This window comes from Balaenoptera physalus, assembly GCF_965194825.1.
Source record: "Balaenoptera physalus genome assembly, chromosome: 20".
NCBI lineage: Eukaryota > Metazoa > Chordata > Mammalia > Artiodactyla > Balaenopteridae > Balaenoptera > Balaenoptera physalus.
In genome coordinates this window covers 10253279-10279878 of record NC_138901.1, presented here as the reverse complement: position 1 = coordinate 10279878, position 26600 = coordinate 10253279, and the positions used below count along the sequence as shown (strand labels likewise).

The 26600-nt window shown below is 50.3% G+C and overlaps 1 protein-coding gene across 19 annotated transcripts in view; it reads left to right on the top strand.

Annotated features, from left to right (window-relative positions):
* RBFOX3 (RNA binding fox-1 homolog 3) overlaps nt 1-26600 on the top strand; it is a 454119-nt gene that overhangs the window by 253430 nt on the left and 174089 nt on the right. The window lies entirely within an intron of this gene.

The window sequence follows — 26600 nt, the reverse complement described above, 5'->3', positions numbered from 1 at the left end:
ACCAGGTCTGACCTGGGGTGGACACGTGGGTGACAGCAGGTCCTTTCCAGGCAGGGCCTGGTCTGGCACAGGTGGCGGAAAGCTCTGCCCGGGGAGCAGGGCTGGGTGGCAATGGGCAGACCACGCTCAGGGCCCCAACGCGGCTACAGCCTATATTTAGGCAACTTGGGGAACTTTATTATGCTTGGCACCTGTTCTGTAGGTCTGAGCTCATTGTTCTCCCCTGGGACGGCTTCGGCCTATTAATAGCCTTGGCTGAGGTTTCCTCATTGCTCCGAAGGCCAAGAGAGAAAGTGGGTTAATAAATATAAAAGAAAACTCTCATGAGGGCCTGGGGCCAAACTCTCTCCCAGACTCTCCGAGAGCCGTGGCTGCTGAGCCCGGACAGGGCATGGGGTTCCCTTCACCCCAGTCTCCTGCTCCCCTGCAGAGGCCCAGTGCACAGCTGGCGGGTCTGAGGACCAACGTGGAGAAGTGCTCCCAGGTTTCCATGGAGCTGGGATGGAGGAGACCCTGGTGGGAAAGGCCACCATCCGCATGGGGCAGAGGAGGGGGCTTAGGTGTGGCCTCTGTGCATCTAGGAGGAGACCGAGAGGGAGGGCATCCTTGGCTTTCCTGCCTCCCCTCCTGCCTGCACCCCTTCCCCATCACTTTGCTCCTGGCCTTCTATGCCCACTCATCTATACGTGGAAGAGAAAGGGGAAGAGGCCCTCAGGATGGTCACTGAGCCAGATCCCTCCCTCCCGATCTTGTCCCCCACTCCTGGGGTCTGAGGCAAGAACAGTTCAGCCTGAGTTAGAAACATTTGTATGGAGAGAATGGACGCCCAGGAAACAGAGCAGGGAGGACACAGGGAAGCTGTCCAAGGACGGGTGTACCCAAGGTCTGCCCACAGCTGAAATTCAAGAGTATCAAGTGCGTGCTGGCTGCTGGCGTCCTGGGCTGGGGGTTATCAGCTAACACTGCTGAGGGCCTGGGACTGGGAACAGTTCAGTCCCGGCCTTGTTTATGCTCAACATGGTGCTGTAGGGGACACTCCTAGAATCTGTCCTCCTTCGGGTGTGGAGCAGGGCGCAGGGAGGTCACTGCCACCAGCTCCTACGTGTATGGCCGCAGCAGCCTGCTGCGTCAGAAAGCTTTGCGCCTTGCTGTTTGAGTCTGTCGGTTTTATCAGTTGGTAATAAAGCTGACCCGTGGTGTTGCTGCTTCTGTACCACGGGACTACCCAGCCTAATGTTGGCGTCTGCTGCAGGCCTCCAGACAGTCAGCTGGCCCGTCTCCTCGGAGGGCAGTGTTCGCCCAAGGCAGTGAGGGAATTTGGACTGAGTGGAAAGCCTTTTGAAGCTCCACTCAGTGGAATTAAAGTCTGAAAAATGGCCCAGCAGAGGCTCCCTGCCCTTTCAGGAGTCTGTCTAGCTCAGAGCTGTGCCGCTTTCCCTGCTGCCTGCCTGGCCCACACAGGCTGAGTGGGAGGAAGACGGGCCGGGAGGCAGAAAGCGCTGACGGGCGTCTTTTCCAAACGCTTCCTCCCTCTGGCAATTCAGAGGCCTGCTGGAGGGGTGGCCACCCAGCCTGTTGCAATTATGTTCTGTCCAGAACAGGCAGACAAGGGCACAGGCCTTTCGTTAGGAGAGAGAGGTGCCGGGAAAGCAGAAAGTCTTTCTGTAACCAAAGAGCATCCCTGCCGGAGCAGCTCTGCATCTCCTTGGCCTTTCTGATCGTTTTTGTGGCATTTTTTAGGGTTTCTCATCTGTTTCTGTTTGGGGGTGGGTGGAAAGGAAAAAAAAGAATAAATCAGAGGCAGGAGCAAACTGCTGGTCCACGGTCCCTTCCCCCTGCAACAGGCATCACAGCAGGGCTGGGCCAGGCCTCCCTGCCGCCACCCCCTGCTCTGGGACCCGCAGCACCTGGTCAAGGGACAGAGGGGGCTGGTCCACCCATGGGAAGGGGCCTGGTGGGGAGGCGGACACTCCACCTCTCCTGAGAGGCCAGTTCAGAACATCGTGCTGACAAGTCTTGTGACTCTGCCTGGTTACATCTGCTGCCGTGGTTGAGCCTCACCCAGCCCCATCAGAACCGTCGCCCCCCCCCACTGCAGATGAGGACCCTGCGGGCTAGTAAGTGAGGGGCTGGGGCTGGGACTCACATTTTCGGGGTCTTCTGATCCCTCGCTCATTGTGTGCCATGCGGAAGTGGTTTGACCATGAACTGCCTTGGGAGGAACACGTCTGTCTGACCGTGGGCATGTTGGCCCCAGACTGGCCTCCTCGGGCAGCGGTTTGTGCAGGACAGAGTGGGGTCCCCGGGGTAGGAGCCCCAGGGTTTGGGGAGCTGAGTGAGGGCATTGTCACTGGAGTTTGCTGTGTCCTTGGTTTGGAGTCAACACTGGAGGCCTTTCATGGGGTTGAGCTGTGGCACTGTGGTGTGTGTGTGTGTGTGCAAGGGAGAGAGACACGCTCCAAGCTGGCAAGGAGGTTCTTTCTCAGAAATCTATTCCTAATCCTGAAATATGAAGGAAGTAGGAAGAGGGTATTGCTGTGGTCCAGTTGCTGTCAAAGTAGAAGGTCATGCTACGTCATATCTTGACACCCATAGACCATCATAGAATGTCCGAGTGGGGAGAGCGCCGGGGATCTTCTTGCCCAACTCCCTCCTTTTATGACCAAGAAGGAGATTGGGGTCTGAAAGACCCATGACTTGCCCCAAGACCAAGTGTGGAGGTAGCTCTCCTGAATCCCACTCAGGACCTCTGAGGGATGGCGTCGCTTTCACTTACCATCAGAGTAAAAGTGGTCCTTTCAGTGACTAGCACTCCTGTCGACCTGGTCTGCCTGTTGGGACCGGACAGGTGGAGGTGTGAATTAATTTCACAGGGGTCCATGTGCCCCTGAAGATGAGTGGGTGAGGTCAGAGGCTGAGTGCTTTGTCTGCCTTGTTTCCAGGAGCTGAGCCCCCAGCCATTGGGCAGTGGGGCGGGGGGGGAGTTGATGACTGGTCAGAAACCACCAGAGCAACGCCTCCTGCCCTGACTGTGCCTCAGGCCCCTGGGTGGGCGGAGGGCGGCCCTGCTGAGTAGGCACCGGCTGACAGTGGGGGCCACCTTGGGCCAGTGCCTGGTCCCCAATTCAGGGGACTCTCTCAGTGTCCGAGGAATGAGTATGTGACCTATCAAGAGAAACGGTGTGAGGCAGGAGCCAAATGAAAGGGTGAGGGATTTGGTTCTCCCACAGACACGAGTGGGTGTGAGCACATCCCACTCTGAGAACACGATTCCGCTTTCAGGGTGACCTCGTTGCGAGAGCCACCAGCACCTTCGAAGGCTTGAAGAGTGGGAGCCAAGAGTGCTGGCTCTCTGGTTGTCTCCCACGTCTTTGCTTCCAGAAACACTTTCACCTTCCTCCCCTGGGGCTGGCAGGGTCTAAAGACCTTCAGTGGGATCGTTTCTTTTCTTTTCAAATTAAAACAATCTCTTAGTACCTTTTCATTATTACATAAGCAATAGATGTTTGTTGTAGAAAATACAGACAAGAAAAATGAAGGAAGAACATACACCCACAATCCAACTGTCAGAAACAACCACTGTTTACACCTCAGTGTTTTGTTATCTTCCAGATAGTTTGCAAACATAGAGCTTGCAAATTTATTTCACCCTGTAGTCATTGTTTTGTAACCTAGGTTTTGTTGTCATTGTTGTTGTTGCTTAACAGTATTTTCAGGAACTTCTTTCTAGGCTGATATTCACCTCATTTTTAATGATTGAATATTATTTCACTGTATAGAAGTACCCTAATTTCCTTAACCAATCCCCTCAGGTGGGTTTACAAAGACTAAAACAGGCTTTAGCCACTGACCCTATTTCTAAAACCCTGCACCACACTTTAAGAAAGCAGAAGATTAATTTTCCAAACAGGAATTAGGAGATGATTATTCACATTATAAAGGTGTCTGCAAACATACCCTCCAAAGAGCGTCTTTGAGAAATGGGCTCCTCCAGGGTATTATTGCAGCTACAACGTATCAAATCCCAATTCACACTGGACTGCACAGAGGGTGCCACATCTGGCTCCCGTCCATGTCCCTTCATTCATGGATGTCCTTCTCAGATCCACAGAATGTGTGTGTGGGTGTGAACACACACTAGCAGTGCACATGCATACACACGTACACGTGTACATGTGCACCCACTCATGTACATGCACACGTGCTCACACACGTGCACACAACACGTGCGTATGCACGTACACATATGTGTGCACGCTCACACATATTTACACTCATGCACATGCATATGTGCACCTACACACAGATTCTGGAAGCTTTTCCCCACTGTCGGCTGAAAGGTGATGTTAATTTAATTCATTATTAATCACATCTGTTTATCAGGTGGTCTGCTCCCAGCAACCATTACTGAGGAATAAATTATCATTTCTCTCTAAAAGATAAAGGGAAATGGATGTTGATGAGGTGAGGCAGGTCAGTGCTCCCAGCCCACGTGACTTATTATTTAATGAGACAGACAAGCCTCTGAAGAGAAAATGCGTAGGGACTGTTAATAAAACCAGGTTTGAAAGCCCCAAATCCCCAGCCTGCGAGGCTAGTGTCCACAGGCTTAGCATGGGGAGGGGGGCGTCCATGGTGGTGTCACCATCCATGAAGTGATGTTGTAAGCTCCCCTAAGAGCATCTTTGCCCTGACAAGTCCAGCTGCAGGCCACGCCCCCAGGCTCGCCACTTCCTCTAGACCCTTCAGAAGAGAGCAAGGCCTAGCCATGGGAGAGTGGTGCCCACAGGGAGCAGTTGTGTGTTTATTCAGCCATATACCAAATGAACCACCAGTAAACATACTTCTGGTATATTTGTATTCAATTTCAGGATATATATATATATTTATTTATTTATTTATTTATTTATATTTATGGCTATATATCATATATGTATTTTTAAATAATATATTGGGTTGAAATTCACATAACATAAAATTAACCATCTTAAAATGAACAATTTAGCTGCATGTAGGACACTCACAATGTAGTGCAACCATCACCTCTATTTAGTTCTAAAACATTTCCATAGTCCCAAAGTAAAACCCCTCACTCAGATATATTTTTGATTAATATTTATAGTTTTAGGTATGAACATATGAAAACTTATAAGAAAAGATCAGCATAATTTAGCTGTAGTTATACAAAATTAAACCAAAATTAAGGTTTTGCCAGTCACTGCTTACATGACTATGGGTTGGTTACCATTCTCCTATAGTCTTAATTTTCACATATATTAAATGAAGGAAACTTTTAAAAAAACTTCATAGGTTTAATCTGATGATGAAATTAGACCATATGCAAGAGTAGCTTAGCTCTATAGCACAATACTTGGCATGTAGTAAACTGAATGATCTCTCTTATTGTTAAAATATATATATATTTAGAGTTACTTTATTTTAAAGGTGCCCCAACTACCAACAACTCTCTCCCTCCCTCTCCCCTAAAAACAAAAACTTGAGAAACCAGGGCAAGTTCAACAGTGTAACAGTCTGGGGTTTGACATAATTCATTCACTCACTCATTCTTTCAGCGCCTGTTTATGGGGTGCCTGCCGGGTACTAGGAACACCCTGTTTGAACCCTGGCTCTGTCTCTTATTAGCCAGTGACCTTGGGCAATTTATTTAATCTCTATACCTCAGTTTCTTGTCTATAAAATGGGATAATACCATCTTTCTTGAAGAACTGTTGACAGGCTAAAAGAGGTACTTATTGTATATGAAGGAACGAGAACAGTGCCTGGCGCACGGTGAGAGCTCAGTGTACGTACAGATCTTTTTAAAATTTATTTTTAATTGTTGTAAAATACACAGAACAAAATTTACCATTTTAACCATTTTTATGTGAACAGTTCAGTGACATTAAGTACATTCACGTTGTTGTGCAGCCATCCCCACCATCCATCTCCAGAACTTTTGCATCTTGCGCAACTGAAACTCTATTCCCATTAAACACTGGCTCCCATTCCCCTGACCCCAGCCCCTGGCACCCACCATCCTACCTTCAGTCTCTATGAATATGACTCTTCTAGGGACCTCATACACGTGGAATCATACCGTATTTGACCTTTTGTGTCTGACTTCTTTCACTGAGCATAATGTCCTCAAGGTTCACCCATGTTGTAGCAGGTGTCAGAATTTCCTTCCTTTTTAAGGCTGAGTAAGATTCCATTGTGTTTATCCACATTATGTTTATCCGTTCATCCATCGATGGACACTGGGGTTGTTCCCACCGCGTGGCCGTTGTGAGTCCCGCTGCCCTGTGCTGGTGTGCGTTTCTGTTCATCTGTCTTGGCGAGATGGGAACTAAATTGACTTGGAAACACTTTCCAGTGAGGTTCTCCTCTACCTCCCTTCCTACACGTAAGGACAGACACACACACACATACACACACACACACACACAAACACAGGCCTATGAAATCAATCTGCAGAAGAAAGGCCTTTAGATGGCGGGCTGAAGCCTTGTGGGGGAGACCGTCTTCACCCGTCTGTTTGGGGAGCGTTTTTGAGTCTCTAGGTCTTGAAAAAATGTACCCAATGGAGGCAGTCTCCCCTGCCCCCACTTTGCACGAGACTTATGTGGCCATGTCACCCTGGGACATTGTCTTCTATTAACTGCTCGCTCAGATAGATTCCAAGTCCAGGTACAGCCCAGACAGATGAGTTGGGGAACCAGAAGGGCCAGAGTGATTGAAAGGCTTAGAGTACATCCATGGGTCCTGACATAATGCGAACTGGATCTTGGGGCTGGGACCCAGAGTGCTCCCTCAGGGCTCTCCCAGGTCCACCCTGGAGAGAGAGTGTCTTCCAGCCAGAACTCACTGGTTGGGGCATGTGTTCAAACTACCTATGGGCAGGGGCCGGGAAGGTGTGGTCTGGTGGGCACAGGATTTCGGGAGCGGATGGTGAGGAAGAAAACACTTGTTCCCCAAATGTAACTGCAGGAAATAGGGGCCATGTTTCACCCCAACATGCGTGAGTCTTCTGTTTGGGATTTTGTCTATAAATGTAGCCACGTAAGTTGGAAACTTCTGAAATGTCAGTTCGTTCTCTCCTGAGGCCTATTTATCTTTTCTGGAAATAAAAAAAAACAATGTCACTTCCCCCTTAAATCACCAGGGTCTCTGGCTTTGAGTCAAAGGGGGTTCCTGGTATTTCCCCCAGTGCCTAAAAACGCTGGTTTGGAGACTAAGACACCTTGAGAGGTTAATCACCGCGCAAAAGAATAATAATTACACAACCACGCTAACAATACACGCTTTATCTGAAGTGCTTTCTCCACCGGTCCAGGCAGGGCTCCCACCGTCCTGGTCTTCTCATCCATAAATGACTCTGTTCGGTAGATTTTTCTGTACCTATGTTTTAGCCTCATTTTACCTACAGGTGGATTCTCACCTCCCCCAGAATTTTCGCCCAAAGTATAAATGTAATTAATTTCACTTTTATTAAGAAACAAAAGATATTTTTGTTGGAACTCAGAGCTGCAATTTAGCAGGATCCTAGCTCCCATTTTAGAGTGATGTCACCCATTTTTCTTTTTTCTTTTTTTTGCCACGCCACACAGCATGCGGGGATCTTAGTTCCCCGACCAGGGATTGAATCCGCACCCCCTGCCGTGGAAGCGCTGAGTCTTAACCACTGGACCACCAGGGAAGTCCCCATTTTTCTTTCTGATTCCCCATCTCTACTGGATTCTTGGTGCTCCCAGAGCAGTACTGAGCTGACAGGGCCTGTGTCAGTCAGCTGGGGCTGCCATAACCAAGTACCACAGACTGGGAGGCTTAAACAACAGACATCTGTTGAATATTTCCTCATAGATCTGGAAGCTGGACATCTGCAGGCTTGCAGACGGCCATCTTATCTCTGTATTTTCACACGGTCCCCTCTCTGTGCATGTCTATGTCCTCATGTCCACTCATATTGGATTAAGGCTCATCCTAATGACGTCATTTAACTTAATCACCTCTCTAAAGACCCTCTCTCCAAATACATTTGAATTTTGAGGAGCTGCGGGTTAGACCTTCAGCATATGAATTTGAGGGACATAATTCATCCCATAAGAGGGCCTGACCCTGACCGGCATCGCACCCGGGTGAGCCATTGCTCTGTCCCGCCGAGTTTGTGTTAGGGAATGGCTCCCCAGTGACACATCCTGCCCTCTTCAGCATCTCTGCGTGGCAGCCACCTGGACCCTGCACCCGGCCTCTTATTTATTAGCTCATTTCCTATGTCTACCCCGTCTCCCCGAGTCCAGCTGCATATGCTGCTGGGAGCACTTCAACAATGCTGAATCCAAACAAAGCTCTCCGGTTACAGACATTGCCCTCCTGCCTCTGAGCCTGGCCATCAGCAGATGCTGGTGCTCAAATGCAGCCACCCTGCCTCTGTTCGATCCGCACCACCGGGACAGGCTGTTTACTCCTGTCTTTCCTGCCATCAAGGTCAATACCACATTGTATCAGATGGTGTGGTGCTACAGCCCCCATGGGAGACCTCCGCCTTCTTCCACTCCAACCCCTGCATCCCCACACACCTCATACTCAGGGTGTGTAAGTGTGGGGTGGAGACAAGAAGAGGTGGGTCTCCATACCTCCCAAGCTTGCCCTGTAGACGTGCCATGTTCACCGAGGACTGACTTGGGGATGACAGAATCTTCTCAACCCTGGCTGTCAAATGAAATGTTGGCTTGTCCTCTGTGCCTTTGCCTGGAATGCCCTTCTCTCCCTCAAAGACCCCTTGTCCCCTGATACTGAACCCAAACATCACCTCCTCCATGAAGCCATCCTGGCACTTGCCCTCCCTTCTCCCTGCTTTACAGGTGTCACTGTGGCTCCGTGCTCACCCATCATGAAACAACCCCGTGGCTCCTGACCTGTCTTCTCACCCGGGTGGGAGCAACTAGACACAGATTTTGTTCAAACTCGTTTTTGTCCCCCTGCCCACATGCACACAGTGCCCATCATGTTTTTGGTGCTGGGGAAATGCAGACACAGTTCCTTTTCTCCACGGTGTCGCTCAATGGTGTACTGCCAATGGTGTACTGTCTGCTCCTAGAAGACGTTGTCCACGTTCCCAGACTGCCTTAGCCAGCCCACATCTTCCTCCTACTGTCGTTTTGCTCCAACACTGCTGACTCAAGTGACCTAACCCAGATGCATTTTATATCTGCTTGTGGCGAGCTCTCCACCAGGAGAAGCTGCCAGAATGGGACGATAACACCCATTACGCCTTCCTGGGCACGTGCTTTGCTTTGCAATTTGTATGCTTATTGTTTATTTGTTTGTTTGTTTTTTCAATGTGACCATTGGCTATAGTAGGACAAATGGGCTTTTCTGCTTGTCTGTCCAGAACAATTCTGAAGAGTGGGTGGAAGGAAGCATCCTGGGCCACTGAGTCACCCTGTCAGCTTCTGTGGTCCCTGATTCCAAAGGCTCAGCTTTTTGAAGGCTACCCCAGGTGGGCCAGAATCTACACACAGGTCAGTGTGGCCAGCCCTGCCTGCTGTAAATAAAACATAACTCAGGCCTAATCCCCCATCCTGGAAAGGACACATTCCATTGTGTCATATGGCTACCTTGCTCTGTGGCCAGCACCATGACAGATGACAGCTCCACCAGATTTCCATATGCTTCCATTGATGTGTCCTACATCAATCACTGTTGCTCATGGAGGCCATAGCCCAGCCTGTTCCCAAGAACCCCCTGGGGTTGCCAGAGATAATTAGGAAGGGTCTCAGTGATGCCATGGGGACGGCTCCAGGAGGTCACATGGCCCTGGAGAGATGGATTCCATCTTCCCTTTACCTCAAAGAGGACGGCTCCTGGATGGTGGAGGATACCTTGGCCACGGATGAGCTGGCAATGGGATCCCACGGCAGCTGTGCAAAGTGCAGCCACTGAGTCCCTGAGAGAGAGTCCAGGGTGTCGGAGGTCTGCTGGAAGCCATTCTCATTTGGCTCTGGTGTGACTCTAGTCCTCCAGCTCAGGAAGCCTGGGACCCAAGCATGGCTGCTCATGGGAGAAAAGGGAACTCTGTGCATCCCCAGAGAAGAAAGGCAGTGGACTTTGGAGGGCACTTTAGGAAAATGAACAAACACAGAAATGGAGACACTAGCCAAGATCGGGGGGAAGAACCACAGCTGGTGGAGGAGGAGAAAGGAGGAGGAGGAGGGAGAGGAGGAAGAGAGCCATGGAAAAGTGGCTGCAGAAGAAGCCTGAGGCTCAGTCTGGGCATGGAATCTTCCATCAGGCACTTTCCCAGGAGCCCAGCTCCCTGGGGAGGGGACGGATGGAGGACCACTCTCCTCCAGGTCAGGAGACTGTGCCCTTTCTTCAGTGTATTCCTTTTCCTGACATCCTCATTATACTAATCATTTTGGGGTATATATCTAATATAAAGTCTGCCATAAAGTAATGAAACATGGCATGACTCTGGCAAATGATGTGATTATTACATAATGAGGCTAAATTCCCTAAACCAAATAAGAAAATCAAAATCAGATTGTGTGTGTGTGTGTGTGTGTGGTGATGTTGGTACCTTTTGGGGGGGGTTAAAACTTTTAAACTTTTTTTGCTGATGGCAGGTCATTTTTTAAAAAGTTCTTTTGTATTTTCTTTTTGAGTCTGTGCACTGGGGAGCCCCATAAATTCTGAGCTGTGGAATCTGGCTGTGTCAGCAGTCTGCAAAATGAATTGATATTAAATGCAACAAAAGTTCCTCTAATTCACCTCATTTCTGCCTCTGCCTTCCTCTAACCCCTTCTCACTCAACTCCCCCACCCCAGACCCCCCAGCCCCTCACAAGCTGTAACTGAAAAGTGGAAGAATAGAGATGCGATCACTACTGGCAACGATGCTGGCTCATCTATTATGTAAAACCTCATTAATTAGGCATTATTTACAAATAGCTGCACTTTCTCATTGCCCTGCCACAGACAGATGGATACCCGCAAACATGCCCACGCATCCCACACTTCCCAAAACTCTCATAAAGCACTGTCGCCCGCTCACACATGGACACACTAGCCATTCTCACACAATCTCCATCACTCTCGGCCAGGGTGGGCATAGGTGCCAGACCACTCCCTGAGCCATGCCCTGGGCAGCTGCTTGGCCCACGTGGGATGGGATGGACATAACATGGTGTGCAGTGGGGAAGGCTGGCGGTGGGCAGGGCAGGGAACCAAGTGAAGTGGCAGGATGGCTGAAAACTCAGGGAAGAACAAATAACACAAAATGTAAACCAACAAGTTCTGATCCTTCGCTCAGCACCGTATCTTAGTCAGACCCCACAGTTTTGACTTTGAAGTCAGGCAATGCTTATCCCAGATTCTCATGGAAGCCCCTCCCCCTTCCCCAAGCTGGAAGTCACTTGCTGGAAAATAATTGGCTCCCACTCAAAATGTACAAAGAGGCCAAGGCGGCAGGCATCCTCCCTCCCTCACCTTGCCAGGCTGTGCATTAATTTTTTCCTTCTGCCCTCCCCACAAAATGAATCTTGATTTTAGAAATCAGACCTGGCAGCTGTATCTCATCCTTAACATGCTCCAATTGCCAGGATCTGGAAAATCTGCTGTGGGCAGGCAGGATTGCCTCCAAATGCATTTCTAGCGTGGTGGATTTAGTGAGCACACACACGGCAGAATTTATCTGCATACAGCACATCTCACGGGCCCCAGCCACCGGTGTCAGATAAAACCGTAGCCTCCAAGAAGATCCCCAAATCTGAGCATGTCCCGTAGTGACCATTCTCTCTCATGTGGAGCCTCTGACATGGACCAAGTGAGGTTGGAAAGGTGAACTGGGCTCTGAGCAAAGCTTACACACATCATTATCCGGTAGAAAATCAGGCTGTTTGTACTGGGTATTGATCTATTCCATAGCAAATCTTAGTCTACCTACCTCCAGGGAAGAATCTCTTCCTCCTGATGAACAAAACTTTAGGAAGTTATTCAAACAGAGGGCTGGTGGGGAAATGAATTAAAACAAGCGACAAGCAATCGTGTTTCAGATTTGATGAAGGCAGATCAGTGGTGACATGAACCTTTATAAGCACTGTCTGCTGTTTCCAGGTGATAAATGAGTGCCATGTGCTTCTAGGCATGGGACAGAGATGAGCAGAGGCCGTGTCACCAGCCGCCAGCCTGGAGCTCAGGAGGTGGCTGGCAGCCCAAGGCCCCTTTGGGTCGCTGTCCATGGTGCTGAACTCTTATTCTCTCATACCCCGTGTCTTTCCTTGTTTCTCTGGGAAGTGAAGGCATCTACTGAATTAGAGTACAGCTATCTGATGCCGGGATTTGATGACAGGTGTGCCTGTCCTAATCTGCTAGATGGCCCTCCGGTCCAAAATTCTGCCGAGGGGTTTCAAATGTGGAGAAACTTAGGAAAAAGCAGTGACTCGTTGAAGGGGAGTAGAAAGCTAGTTCAATTGGCTGTGCTTTTCTAACTGTATGAGGCGGCCATGTAGTCACAGTTGGAGATACTAGTGGGCTGCAATATAAATATTTACCTGTTCTGGTAGCTGGATGGATGACCATATGTGAGACAGTGTCATTGCCTCCTAAGTTCTAGCTAACTCCATGCCAGCTGAGGGCTCTCTTTCATCCCTGATTCAGTTCCCCATCCTGAATCAGTGCTGGGGCTGAAATTCTAATGAGGATACCTCCCTAACAGCCCTCCCCATGTGTCTCATCTCATCCCTCTGGCTCATCTGGGGACCACACCATTGCTACAGAGTAGCCCTCTGGCTTATTCATCATCCCCCTAAAGCAGCAGGTTAATGAAACAAAGAGTGTCTTGGTGTGAGCAGCAGATAAGGAACTGGGACAATTCCTGCTGAGCCCTGTGTGACCTTGCGTAAGTCACTATCTCCCCAGGTTCTCAGTTTCCTTACCTGTTAGATGGAGATGGTGAGACCTTCCCTGCCAACCTTACAGGGTTGTTGGAAGGTTTAAATGAGGCAATACCTTTAAGTGGCTTTGGAAAACTGTGGAATGTAATGTAAATGTAAGGCATTAATAATAGCAGCATCGTAAAAGAGAAGAGGCTTCTGAGACCTCCATCTCTGATGTTCCAGCCAAGCAAGTGCTTCAGGGGCCTCTTTTCAGGGGTGGGGATCAAGGACGAGGGCAAATCTAAAACCCCATGAAGCCAAAGGAAGTCTTTCAGGGAGGAATTATCTTTTAGACCAACTCCCAAAAGAAAGGCCAGATTCCAAAATGAAGTCTATTTGCTTCTTGCTTTCCTAATATAAAGGGAGAGGGCGATCCCCCCACCCCCCGCCCAAATGCAGCTTCACATTGGTGGAATCAGAATACAATAGTCAAAGGTCTCTGGTGGCAGAATTGAGCGGAGGAAAGAAAGCAAAAGGATCTGTTCTAAGCATTCGGCATACTGCTGTTCTCTCATTATCCAGCGAGAGAAGCCCAGTGTTACCCTCTGCATCACTGAACACCTCTAGGGGCAGTACATGGTGTGTGTGTGTTTGTGTGTACAGTGCCAAGTATAAGTGTGAGCATAGATATATTATCATTATAGACTAACATTTTGATTCCTTCAATATTTATTGAGAACCTGCTATGTGCCAGTGCTACTGGCACAATTCAGGGCCAGGCTCGGGTCCTCTGGTTGCTTTCAGGGTAGTGGGGCATGGGCAATCAAGATGCAGTGTGATAAATGCTGCACTGGCGGTGTGGGTGGTCCCACCATACTTCCTGGCTCTGTGAAGGGTACTCACTGATCCTCCTCATCTTGCCTCTCTCCCAGTCACCACCTGTAGACGCTCGTTAAGTCCTGTCCTCTGATGTGTCCTGGTGTCCTTAGAGTCCATGGCTTCCTCTGACTTTAAAACAAACCCCCTCTTCCTTTGGCATGATTACTGAAGATTCATAACAATTTAGAGTAACCCCAAAACAGTGATCACCCACGAAAGCCTCAGAACTAGGGATTGGGCAAAGTTGGAGTTGGGGCTCCAGGGTCTGGCTTTGAGGTTTCTAAGTTACAAAATCTCATTAGGTTGTGGGAGCTGGTTATGGTCAAACCCATGTCTCCAGCCCAGGAGCGAGACTGAGCATCGTGAAATTCAAGGTTTTGCTCCATGGTAAAATTTTTACATCAGACCGTCACACGCAGCTCCAGCCTGCAAAGACAGTTCCCTCTCTTCCCACTGAACGTGGAGGAGCCACGTGGGGCCATCCAGAAAAGTTCTGGAAGTGGTCAGGGGAAAGGGCTGTGTTCCCTCTGTGCTCCGTGAGTACAGGGACTCTCCTACACTGCTGCCTGTCCCTGACAACAGAGATCAAGGGAGACTTCAGAGATGACTCGTGTTTGGTCCTGCTTTCCAGGCAGTGAGCCAATCCAGAGCCCTGCAGGGCCTGATGCTAATGCAATAAGGGACTATTGGATTCGAGGGGGTGGGCTAATGATACAGGGCTCTGGGACGTGCCCTCAGCCCTATTCCTCCTGCTCGGAGGAGGAGCATTCCCGACCAGGAGCATTTGCAAGGTACTTCAATAAATTCCCACACTTGAAGCAGAGTGCTGGAAATACCTCCTATATTTAATTACAAATCCATGTGGACGAGCTAACTGAATGCAACTCCACAGCAACTTTCTCATCTCTCACACTCCAACTCAACTGATGAAGTTACCCCAGAATCCAAAATGAGGCATTCCAGAGAGAGCCGTAGGTCTTTCCACATACCCAAGGCAAACATGAGACAGAAATAACCTCACAAAGAGTGCTCCAGTGACCATATGCTTTAATACCCCAGCCATCAGAGCTGACGTTTATGCTATTAATTTTAAAAAACATTATTTCATCTCTATTAACTTAGACTTGTTTGGGGCCAGCTAAATAGCTCCCTTCCTTAACTGAAGGCTAGCATTTTATTGTGGTCCTTCACTCCCTCAGCCCTTAGCACCTCACCTTTTATTTGCGTTTCCTCTCCTGAAGTCCCAGGAGAGGGGTGAGAAGCATGAGGGGAGGTCAAGCAAGTGAATCCTTCTAGAAAGGCAGGAAGCCACACAGGCTGAGCTGACCCACCAGCTGAAGAGCCCCCTTCACCCCAGCATAGATACCTATTCAAGCACGCTGCCTGTTTCTGGGAGAAGCCAGCCAGCATTGTCAAGGGCAGAGTGACCAGAGCTGAGGGCGTGCAGGAATCGATTTTGCATGTGTGGCAGAGCATCTCCCTCCAGTAGTTGTCAAACCCAGAGAAGAAGCCTCTGGAGGTAAATGAGATGCACATAATCTATGCTTGTCCATCTGCCTTGTCAAACACTATAGCTTCTCTGATTTGGGTGACCCTTAATCCTAAAAACCATTTATTTCCCTTGGGCCTGACCACAGAAGGCCCCTACTGAGGGTCATTTGTGTCAATCTCAGACTCCACTTGCTAACTGCTTGTGCCTGGAATCCCTCCCTTGACTGTATCGAGAATAAGCATTGCAACCTCAAGCGTGTACGGAACTGCTCCCCATGTGCCAGGCAGGAGGCTAAGACCTGCACAAGGGCCATGTAATTGCATCCCCTCCAGAAACCTATGATGCTGGCACAGCAAGAAGAATCATGAATCTCCACTTTCCAGGTGTGGAAACCAAGGCTCATCCCCTGCCAGACCTCCAAGGCTTAGAGGGTCCTGCCGCCCCTCCCCCCGCCAGCACCCACTGGGCTTTTGCTTCTCCTTCTTCTGGCTGAACACTACCAGGCACTCACCTGTTGGAGGAGCCTGTGTTCAGAGGCAAGAGCTGGCTTTCCTTGTATCCCTTTCAGGGGCGGGGTTGGAGCAGTCCCTGGCCACCCTTAGCCCTGTGTTATTAGTTATTTTTAGCAATCAATGTTATTGATGCCGTGTTCACTAGAGAAAGCCACCAGAGAGCTGTTCTTCCAACTCATTACATTTAGAGTTGAACTATCCCCTTTTTATATAAATCCTGACACATAAAGATAAAATACACCACTTTCTGGGGGAAGCTCTGAGCCAGAGGCTAAGAGCGGAGAGGTAGCTTTGAGTGCTAGAAGCAGCTTTAAAGGTGACTCCAAAAGGTGAGGTCCTGGAGGCCTGTCCCCTGAGCCAGGAAGCTGGACCAGGGGTTCCAACCTCACGTGGAAAAGAGCAGCCCCTCGGCTGTCACCAGCCTGGAAAGAAAGGAGACAGGGAACTGTGGGTTCAACAGAAAAGACAGGGCTGCTTTTGGAGGCCTCACTCTGGATGGCTAAGGGTAAAGGAGGGGGGTTGTTACTGGGGGCTTGAGTGGTTGGCTTCTTCAATGGCTGCTGAGGGTAGACAAGGCCACAGGGTCTCAATGATGAGTGGTCAACAAAACTGGTGCTTGCATCTCCACTAATCTGCAGGGGAGACACAAGATCTTGTTTTTGAGAACGTCCTATACTCCTCTCCATCCCTTCGCCTTCAGCTTCTCAGCCTTGAAGGGACAAAGACTTGGGCCAACCAGGGGGCCCTAGGATAGCTCTCTCTACACGCTGACTGCCACCAAGTTGGACTTGAGACTAGAGAGTGGGCAGAGAGCTGTGCCAGACCCATCAGAGAAGTCTGGTGCCCCTTTCTCTGCCTCTAGAGGGGGTTTCTTTGAGGATATGATGGGTGGCAGAAGGCCAGAGGTTACAGGTTCTGGTGCATAATTTCCCAGATGTGCAAGTAATAGGAAGATGCCCATGATTGATTCACCTGACTATTTCCCATGGAGACAACATCCTCCCAGCATCTCTCCCCTGGCCTAACCCATTGCTCAACTCTCCTCATTCCCGATATTTTTTATCCACACTGAACAACCCAGTTCCTAATACAAGTTCCCAATACTTATTTCCCTTTCAAGACTTGTGCTTTTCACAAGGTGTTCCTTCTGTCTAGAACGCTCTACCTCTCCCCATGATTTCTCTGATGAACTCTGAAATCAGGGAAGGTGCTGGGTCAGACACATCGATTTGGGGGTCATTATATTTAGGGGGACCTGAAACACGGAGGTGAATAATTCATCCCAATGGAGTGCAGCTGGCCTGGGAAGACCAGTGATGTGAAGCCAGAGCCCAGGGGAAGCAGAAATGGAAGAAGGAACAACCAGACACAGTGCTGGGGTGTGGGGGCCACCAGAGGCAGAGAGTGTCAGGAATAAGGGAGCAACTGATCATGTGAGAGGTGCTGTCAATAAGGATGGAGAAACATCTGTCACATTTTGTAGCTGGGGAGTCTCATGACAGCAGCTTGACCAGCATGGAAGGGTCAGACATCAGGATGTGGGTGAATGTGAGAGCATAAAAGGGGGCAGTGGTTTTGGGGTTACACTCTTGGGAAGTTGGGTCTGGTAAGGGAAGGCAGGTTGGGATAGCTTGAGTCATGGGGGGACTTTCTTTGGATGGATAGACAGATGGGGCAGACCTCTGCACCCATGACTTCTCTCTGCTTTGTGAGTGTTTGTTCCCCTATCAGTCCTCCTGAGTGGCCTGGGGACACCTGGAGGGCTGTGACTGCCTTTTTCATTTTCCTTTCAATCATCCAGATGTTCAGTGAGAGTTCACTGCTTTCCAACACGTGTCAGGCACCGTTCTGGGGGCTGAGGATTCAGAGGAGAACAAGACACACAAAAGTGCTGCCCCAGGAGCTCCCAGGGACTGAGGGAGGGGACAGAGGGGGGCTTGGAAGCTAAGTTAAGTGGGGAGCAGGCCTCACAGAGGAGGTGACATCTGAGCAAAGACCCAAAGGTGGAACAGCGAGGAGGACGCTCTAGAAGAGAACCAGTGAGGGGAGGCCAGATGGGGCCTTCTGAGAACGTTGGCTTTACTTTGAGTGAAATGGGGGTGTTGGAGGGGTTTACAGCCAGGTCATGGCACCGTCATGGCACCATCCAACTTACTTGAGTCAAAATTTTTATAGATTATGATCCATTTATAGTTATTATAAAATGTTGGCTATATTCCCTGTGCTGTACAATATACCCTTGTATCTTATTTATTGTTTACATAGTAGTTTGCACCTCCTATAAAATTATCCATTTCAAAGTGAACAATTCCGTGGTATTTCACAATCTAGTTCCAAGCTGTGTTCATCACCCGAACGGGAAATTCCGTTCCATTAGGTAGCCGCTCCCCAGGCTCTCCCTTCCCCTAGCCCTGGCCAACCACCAGTCTGTGTTTTGTCCCGATCGATTTCCCTATTCTGGACATTCCATATAAAAGGAATCATTCCATATGGGGTCTTTTGTGTCTGGCTTTGCTCACTCAGCATAGTGTTTCCAAGGTTCACTGTGTTATAGCAAGTGTCAGTGCCCATTCCTGCTTTTTGCCGAGTAATCTGCCATTGGGTGGACGCACCCCGTTTTGTTTATCCACTCATCTGTGGATGGGCACTTGGGCTGTTCCCAGCTTTGGCTGTTGGGAATAAGCTGCTATGAGCATGCGTGGAGGAGTGCTCCCCTTTAAGATGCCCTCGACAAGCGTGTGTGTTGTGGGAAAACAAAATGTGAGGTCTCTCTTGTCCTCAATTTCTCCCATCCCAGAAGCTCATGGTTGGAGGAACAGGGATGTAGCCAATGGTCAGCACGGCCTCCACACCAGGAAGCCTCTGGGAGGAGCACTATGGGACCTGCCCCTCCAGCAAAGGCGGCTCCTTCTTTCTCTTGTGCTTACCCACCCCACCCACAGAGCCCACCTAAGGACCGCCGATTCTCATCAGGGACCCCAGGTGACCCACCTGGCCCAGGTACCTGCTGTTGACTGGGTCTCCTGTCAGTGGACTGGCCCTGTCTGGGGTCCCGGTTGGGGGCACCCATGTTGTGGATTTTGCCAAGCATGAGAGCAGAGAGGGAGAACGCTGAGCTGTGAAAAAAGGGCGTCCCAGGCACCCACGCTGCTCCATCTCTCCCCACCTGCCCCCTGCTCAATGCAAACCTAATCTGGAGGAAAAATGAATCAATTGAAACCCAATTTCCATCCCTCTGCACAGACACTCCAGGGTCTCTGCGGATTGCGGAAATGCTGTTTCAGTGTTTGGTGAGGGGGAGCTTGGTGCTTTCCAGGTGGAAGTGTCACTTGATGGTCCTCCTCGTCCCCGGGGGCTGACAGGCGGGGACCCCTCTGCCTTAGCACAGGCAGGACCTCAGGGACCAGGGGAATGGGGGGCCGTCGTTCGCTTGGGAAAAAGCATCCCTTGCTCTACAACAGGCACCATCAGAGTCTTCCAACACTGCGTTGTCCTCATTCACGTAAATCTATTCTACTCACCACAGTGCCTGCTCCAGAGTCAGAGCTTCTCGGGGGAAGGGAACCTCGCTCCAACTCCTTGTTCTCGGTTCTCTGTCCAAGGAGGAGAGTGGATGTGCTCCTGCAGGACCCGTGGAGGACACAGTCTCACAAGGACCAAGGGGAGTCCTCAGAGGGTGTCCCTTTGCTGGGCCCCTCGGCTCCCACTCCAGCTGGTCAGCAGGGCTGGGCTTCCTGATCCAGCTTCCGTGTTAACACACAGCCTGGATTCATCCTCTTCACATCCCACCCTTTCCTTATCTCAACACCAAGGGAGAGGAACCAGAATCAGCCCCGGGACGAGGTGGGGCGGGGGGGTGGTTAGAGAAAGGCTGTGGAGATTCGGCTCTCCGGGGGCAGCGGGCGAGGCAGGAAGCAGTATTAAGCCCCGTCATGTATCAGGAGGAAAGCAGCCCAGGGGTGTGCACACTGTCACTGCACAGCTAATAAGTATCAGGTGCAGGGCGTTAAGTGCCTCCCTTGCAACATGTTCTGTTCGACAGGCTTTGCCGGCCTTTGGGAACAAGCCAAGGAAGGAGGGGAGACCTGGGGAACTGAGATGGGGGCAGGAGGAGGGGCGTCTTTCTCCCTTTGGGGTAGGACTGCAGGTGGCAGCTGGGGGCATGGGGAACGTGGCTGCAAGAGTGGGCTAGGGCCCCACTCAGTTGAGCTGAGAAGCCACGGACTGCCAGGCTGTCCTAAGAGGAAGGAAGTTCTAGAAAGTTCCAGGTGACCACTGTGGCGCAGGAGCCAATCAGCGTAGTCACCGGTGACATCAGAGAGTCCCTGCCAGCACTCGGGGAAGTAAGACAGCCATTTATCGGCAACAGCCACAGACTTCTGGATCGGCACCACCTTCCAGGAGGGCACCGCACGGGGGGTCCGACAGAGGCACGTTTTCACGCTAGAGCCCTCCCTGTTCATTGGCGTCTGCACAGGACTTGAAGGGAACCCAGTGCACAGAAATGCAGCCCTTCTAAAGCAGCGACAGGAACCGGTGGTTTGGGGTCCTGTGATGGGTCTTCAGGCCACCACAGGACTCACAGCGGGGTTCCTGTAAAATCAGGCTTCTCTGGTGTATTTAAATATTTGTCTACAGAACATTGCCTACTTGGTGAAGTGGCTTTGGGGCAGAAATAACTTTATTCTGGAATCTGTGGAGGCCCTGCTCATTGGAGATGGTCAGAAATGAGGGTACCTCGTCATGTGAACCCACGTGATTGCGTGATTGTGAACCGGCACCATCCCGTCCACACGGATCAGGAAAAGGCAGTGGGAATTCCATAGGCATGTTCATTGTGTCTTTCTGTCTGGGACAGAAAAAGGGGGACACCCGCTTTTCTGTGGGAGCCGGGAGAAGCTCACAGCCCCAGAAGAGGGTTCGGCTACTGCTTGCCAAGGGCCTGCTTCGTCAAGCACCACCTCCCTAATCCTCCAACACCCTGAGGGGCAGGTACCACCACTACCATTTTGCCAGTGAGAAAGCTGAGGCTCAGCAAGTGAAACCATTTCCCTGGTGTCACCCAGGCAGAAATATCTGGGCAGGGTTTCAAATCCATGACTGTCTACAAAGCTCAGGCTCTCTCTGGGACTACTCCTCTTCCCTCTGAACACCAGGGCTGAACGAGGATGAAGGGCCCCAAGCCTGGCATCTCTCTGGCTCCTTCATGGCCCCAAAGTCCTCTCAGACAGCGCTGAGGAGGCAGCTGTCCAAGTGCAAGTCCGTTCATCTCCTCGTGACTACTGTAAGCCTTCAGTGCCAAAGAGGGTCCCGACTTGATTGCCTTACTCCCCCATTTCTTATGATTCCCCTTGTTATTGCTGTTGATTTATGAACAAGATATTTGGATTATGAATTTGGGGATAACAAACAAAACATTTAAGAGAGTTATTAAATATCATAACCCAAGCTTTACCAAAAGCTTTTCTAAACCCCAAACAGCACACAGGCTTTCTACCCCATTCTCCAGAGCAACCCTATATTTGAGACAAGACTGTTCACGCCAGGCACAGGCCCATGAAAATGTGCGGCAGATAAAAATCAGCTGGCTTTCAGAATACGTTTCCACTTCTAAGTACAGAAGTACATAAAGGAACGGGACAATTCCATGAACAAAAGGAAAAATCTTCGTTTTGAAATCTTCAGTTGTAGGAGCTGGATCCAGTGTTTGAGGCCACAGCCAACCTGATGCTGGCGCACCATTCCTGCCTGACCGGCCGCGGCTTGGGTTCTGGGATCAGGAAGGGCTGTCGACTACACGTGGGTCAGAAACGCATTTCCAGGGGCCAGCACATCCTCCGCACGGGTCCTCTCTCCAGGTCCAGCACATACGACCAATCTCACCTTGATCTGGTGCATTTCCAAACCCAGACTGCACTCACACATGAAAAATAGGACTGTTATCTTAACATGGGGAAACTTTCGTCTCTGTCCTTTATTCTAGGAGCTATAAAAACGAAACAATGAAAGAAAGCAAAAACTACCACCAGTGGCTGCTCCTTCCTGGCCCATGTGGCAAAATATCCACAACTTTAGCACAAGCTCTCTTCCCACCCCTGCCTTGATGTCTTTCCTGAAAACGGAAACTTCCCGCACCTGCTTTGAAAACAGAGCCACTTAGATCGCATGAGGTGCTGCCTGTTTCCTCTGTTTCCCTTTAGTTCTATTCCTCATGCAGTTAAAGGAAGAACCGTTGACTGGGCTACTTGAACTGCAAAGATGTTGGTGCTAATGAGCGCCAGGTAGAACTGAGGGTCAGTCTGGCTTTCCAGGGGTCCAGCTTTCTCTTCCTCTAGGCTACCCTGGAGCCAGGAGCCTGCCCAGCCCGCTGGTAAGCTGGCCCCCCCCTCGCACTTTGGGCCTGCCATTGTACAGTCGACTGCTGGGCTTGGAGGAGGTGTGGGTGACAGTTCTGACCAACGTCTGGGGACGCTCAGAGAGTGCGGACAGCCTGCCACGTGCAGTTACATCCTGAGGGGTCCAGGCGGCCCAGGGAGGGTGTGGCACGATCCCCCAGCAGAGGCGGCCTCTCCCTCCCGGCCCCCTCTCCCGGGCACCTCAAGGACCCCGTCTGAATTAGCAGCCTGCCCACGCCCACACACCCGTGCATTGACCCTCCCTGCCCACCCCATGCCCGTCTTTCCTCTGCTTTGGTGCAGGGAACTGCTTCCCACTCAGGCTTTCAGCTAAATAAACACGAAGTGCATTGAGCTAGCGGTTCAGGCTGGGTCCAAGCCGCTCGTCCAATTCACTCTCGTCATTTTTCATTCCGAATGAAATTAAGCTCCCGAGAGCAGAAAAGAACCCTTTTCTAAAAGGGAAATGCATCAGCGAATCCCTTAGGGGGAAAGCATTTTGACATGGAAGTTTTCCTGAACTTTCTTCAGCCAGCACAGCAGCTCCCACACTCCTTCTTTTATGCCTGTGTTTTCAAACTTCTCCTTGATTTGTATTTGCAGGGAAGTCCACCCCAGCCCCCTGTGTCCCAGACCCCGTCCCTTTGCTCTCCCAAACCCACTCCAGAACTGCCTGGTCAGTAATAAGCTGCAGGGCATTTGGTCAGCACTATCTCAAGAAGCAAATAAAACTGCAACCCAATACGACAGCCTCTGAATTAATGTTATTCTCTTGTCGTCCCCTTCCCACCCCGCACCGCCCAGATACATTTGTCTCAGCAAAGTCCATGGACCAGCTCCACAGCGATCACATTAATGGGCTGTGCCTATGTGGACGCGTCTGTTTTCAGCCTCATGGCTGTTTATTTCCCTGATGGCTGTTTTGTTCACTAGGATCTCTGAGCACCCAAAGCCAGCACCGGATGAGCTTGACCAAGGGAAGGATTATGCATATATGTACTTAAAAACAAAACCCTCAAGGCCACTTATTGATTTTAACACCTTTTGATGTGTTAAAAGCCCTTGAGGATGGCAGTTCAATCCATACACCATCGGGCGTGAACCTCAGCAAGATCTCACAACGTGGTCACTGGCAGGACCAGAGCTGAGCTGGGCATGCTCGCCGTGCAAGGCTGTGGATGCCGACGCAGTATCCAAAGGGCAGTTGGGCCATCTTGGCATGACCACACGCCAACGCCAGCCCTTCTGTGCCCCGGGCACCGGGAGAATTCCCAACACAGCACTTCTACCCGCCCCCAACTCTGCAACGCTGGTCTCATTTCACAAATAAAGAAGCTCAGGTTTGAAGATGATAGGAAGTCCCCAAGGCCACACAGCTGGTCTGCGCTTGTGACTGGAACCCAGGTCTGTCTGGCTCTGAAGCTCTTGCTAAATCTGTTACCCCACCTGCCAACAGAGGTGATTCATGTAGTCTGGGAATGACAGCAGATCATCTTTCAAGCAGCCCTTTCTCTCGCTAACGTGCTTGGTTCACTGCCTCTCCCACCCTTGATTTATGGAAGGTTCTGCCCAGGATGTTCTAAGCAATATGTGATGGACAGCAGAGCCATGCCCCACATGCCCACAGCTTTTCTGTAATGGAAATGTGAGGACCCCACCCACAGACAGCCTGCCCTGGCATCCTGCTCTGTCCCTGGTCTCAGGCTGGCATGTACGCAGGGGTACCTGGGGGTGTGAAAAGTAAAGTCAGTGTATTCTGTTCTGCTCTGACACAGGGTGTGCACACAGCATGACGTCTGATCCCACCTTCCAGAGCCCCCAGCCCATGTGTTCCTTCAATCCATTTACATAACTACAGCCTTAATTTAAATTCACTCACTAAAATGCATACCCATCGAAGGAGTACACATTCCCTCCAAAGGTGTCACTAAGCTGATGCCAAAGGACCAACCTGTCGCACATGACAGGTGAATATGAAGTCCCCCTTTAGAATTGCTTGCAGAGCGGGTTTGGAAGGTACCTGTGGAAAGCACAGCAGGCCTGGTATCCCTGGACTGTGTGTGTGTGTGTGTGTGTGTGTGTGTGTGTCCTGTGCCCAACCAGCCATCGGGTTCCTGAGTCACCACACCTTCATTTCTTCTTCAATCTGTCATGCATCACACTCAGGACTGCGTGCTTCCTTTTTTGATGGATTCATGGTTTCCTTAGAGAGTTGTGTGTACACATGTGTGTGCACATGTTGTTGGCTTGTGACTTCTATCTATACCTGCAGCTGCTGTTTGGTCTTCTGTGGACGTGGTGATATTCTCAATGGTGACATGTGATCTTTTCTCTGGACCACCCATTGCCACCCTAGGTTATTCTGGGAAGAACACCACACACACACACACACACACACACACACACACACACACACACGCAAACATGCACCGCTGCTTTAACTCCCAAGACATTCCCATGAGTTCCAAGGGGGCTGGTGGCTGGTGAGAGAGGAGAGGAAGAGCACGGCATCAGGGTCCCTTCCTTTGCCTGCCCAGCTTCACAACAGAGATGCAAGAGCATCTCTGAGGGAGTGCGTCCTGCAGCTGGCTGGCAGGCTTGCTGCGCCCAGCCCTGGGCACCTGGAATTCTACATCCCAGGCAGCAGACAGCTACCACTTAGATCGGAGTCTTTGAGTGTTGGGTCTAAGATCTGCAGCCACATAACACAGGTGGAACACAATTCTCAAAATTTGACAGTAAAATCATTCATTTTACTTTCTGCTGAACTTGTAAATGGAAATATTTACATTACCAACGTCATCTTCACCATCCAAGCCGAACCCTCCCATCATCAGATGCCGCCTTGCCTCTGTATTAGCCTTATGGGGCTGCCACAACAAAATACCATGGGCTGGGCAGCTTAAATAACAGACATTTATTTCTCGCAGTTCTGAAGGCTGGGGAGTCCACGGTCAAGGTGACTGCAGGGTTGATCTCCGGTGAGGGCTCTCTTCCTGGTTGCTAGACAGCCACCATCTCCCTGTGTCCTCACATGGCCTTTCCTCTGTGTGCACATGGGACAGAGAGAGAGAGATCTTTGGTGTTTCTTCCTCTTCTTATAAGGACATTAACCCTTATCGGATCAGCGCCCCACCCTGATGACCTCATTCCATCTTAATTACCTCCCTGGAGGCCCCATCTCCAAATACAGTCACATTGGGGGTTAGGGCTTCAACATATGAATTTGTGGGACAAAATTCAGTCCCTAACAGTCACTTTTCGGGATCACTCCACCACCACCGCCGCCACCGCCCTTCACCCCACTATACACCACTATTAACCAAGCTCTCCTGGACCAGTGTCTTTAATCTCTTGGTCGCTGAGACCTCCAGCTGTTTCCCCCAAGATGATGCTAGTCCTTTTTCCTAACTTTCTTGATGATGAGACCCAATCTGCATCCCCATTTCAGAGAAGGTGGTCTCCTGCCAGGGTGGGCAGGCAGAGCCCAGAGTTCCCAGTTGGTGAGGTTCATAACTCTCCAAAGCAGATCCGCTTCGCTAGTTGTGGGCAATGTCTACATTTGCATTTATCAAGAAAATACTAGCTGGACAGAGAAGGTGGTAAGGAGCAGCTGGCCAGATGTGCCGCCCGTGAGTTATTTGCACTGTGTCATGTGGTCTTTCATTCAGTCTCATTACCAAGCACTCCCTGCACACCAAACTCTGAGCCCCTGCTGCCCAGGGCTATTGCAACAGGGCACTCATTCCACCCACCAGAATCTTGGCATAATTAGAGGTCCCAGAACACAAATAGTTAAAAAAGGGACTTTTAAAAAAATATTTATTTATTTATTATTTATTTATTTATTTTGGCTGCGCCGGGTCTTAGTTGCAACACGTGGGATCTTCAGTTGTGGCATACAGACTCTTAGTTGTGGCATGCAAACTTTTAGTTGCAGCATGCATGCAGGATCTAGTTCCCCGACCAGGGATTGAACCGGGCCACGTGCATTGGGAGTGCAGCATCTTACCCACTGGACCACCAGGGAAGTCCCCAAAAGAGGGACTATTATAAACATCAGAGGGGATGTACAAGCCAAGTCAGTAAATATGGAGCACCTTCTACGTGCCCACCCTAGAGAAGTAGAGACACATGTCCTGCTAACCTGATTCTGTGTCTTTTTTCCTGCTGGTTCCCAAGAACTTGGACCATCTTCCACACCAGCCTCACGGCATCACCAGCCCCTCCCCTGCCCTCTCCCCTATCCCCGTCCTTATCACAGTGTGGGGTTTTAGACCCAGCTCTGCCACTTAATGATTGGGTGTCTGAAACTCTCTAAGCCTCAGTTTCCTCATCTGTAAAATGGGCATATAAATGGTGCACACCTCGGGGAGCTGTGAGAGAAGCATATGAGAAAGTGGATGAGGTGACAATACAAAGGCAGCTGCCACGAATGCACTCGGTCC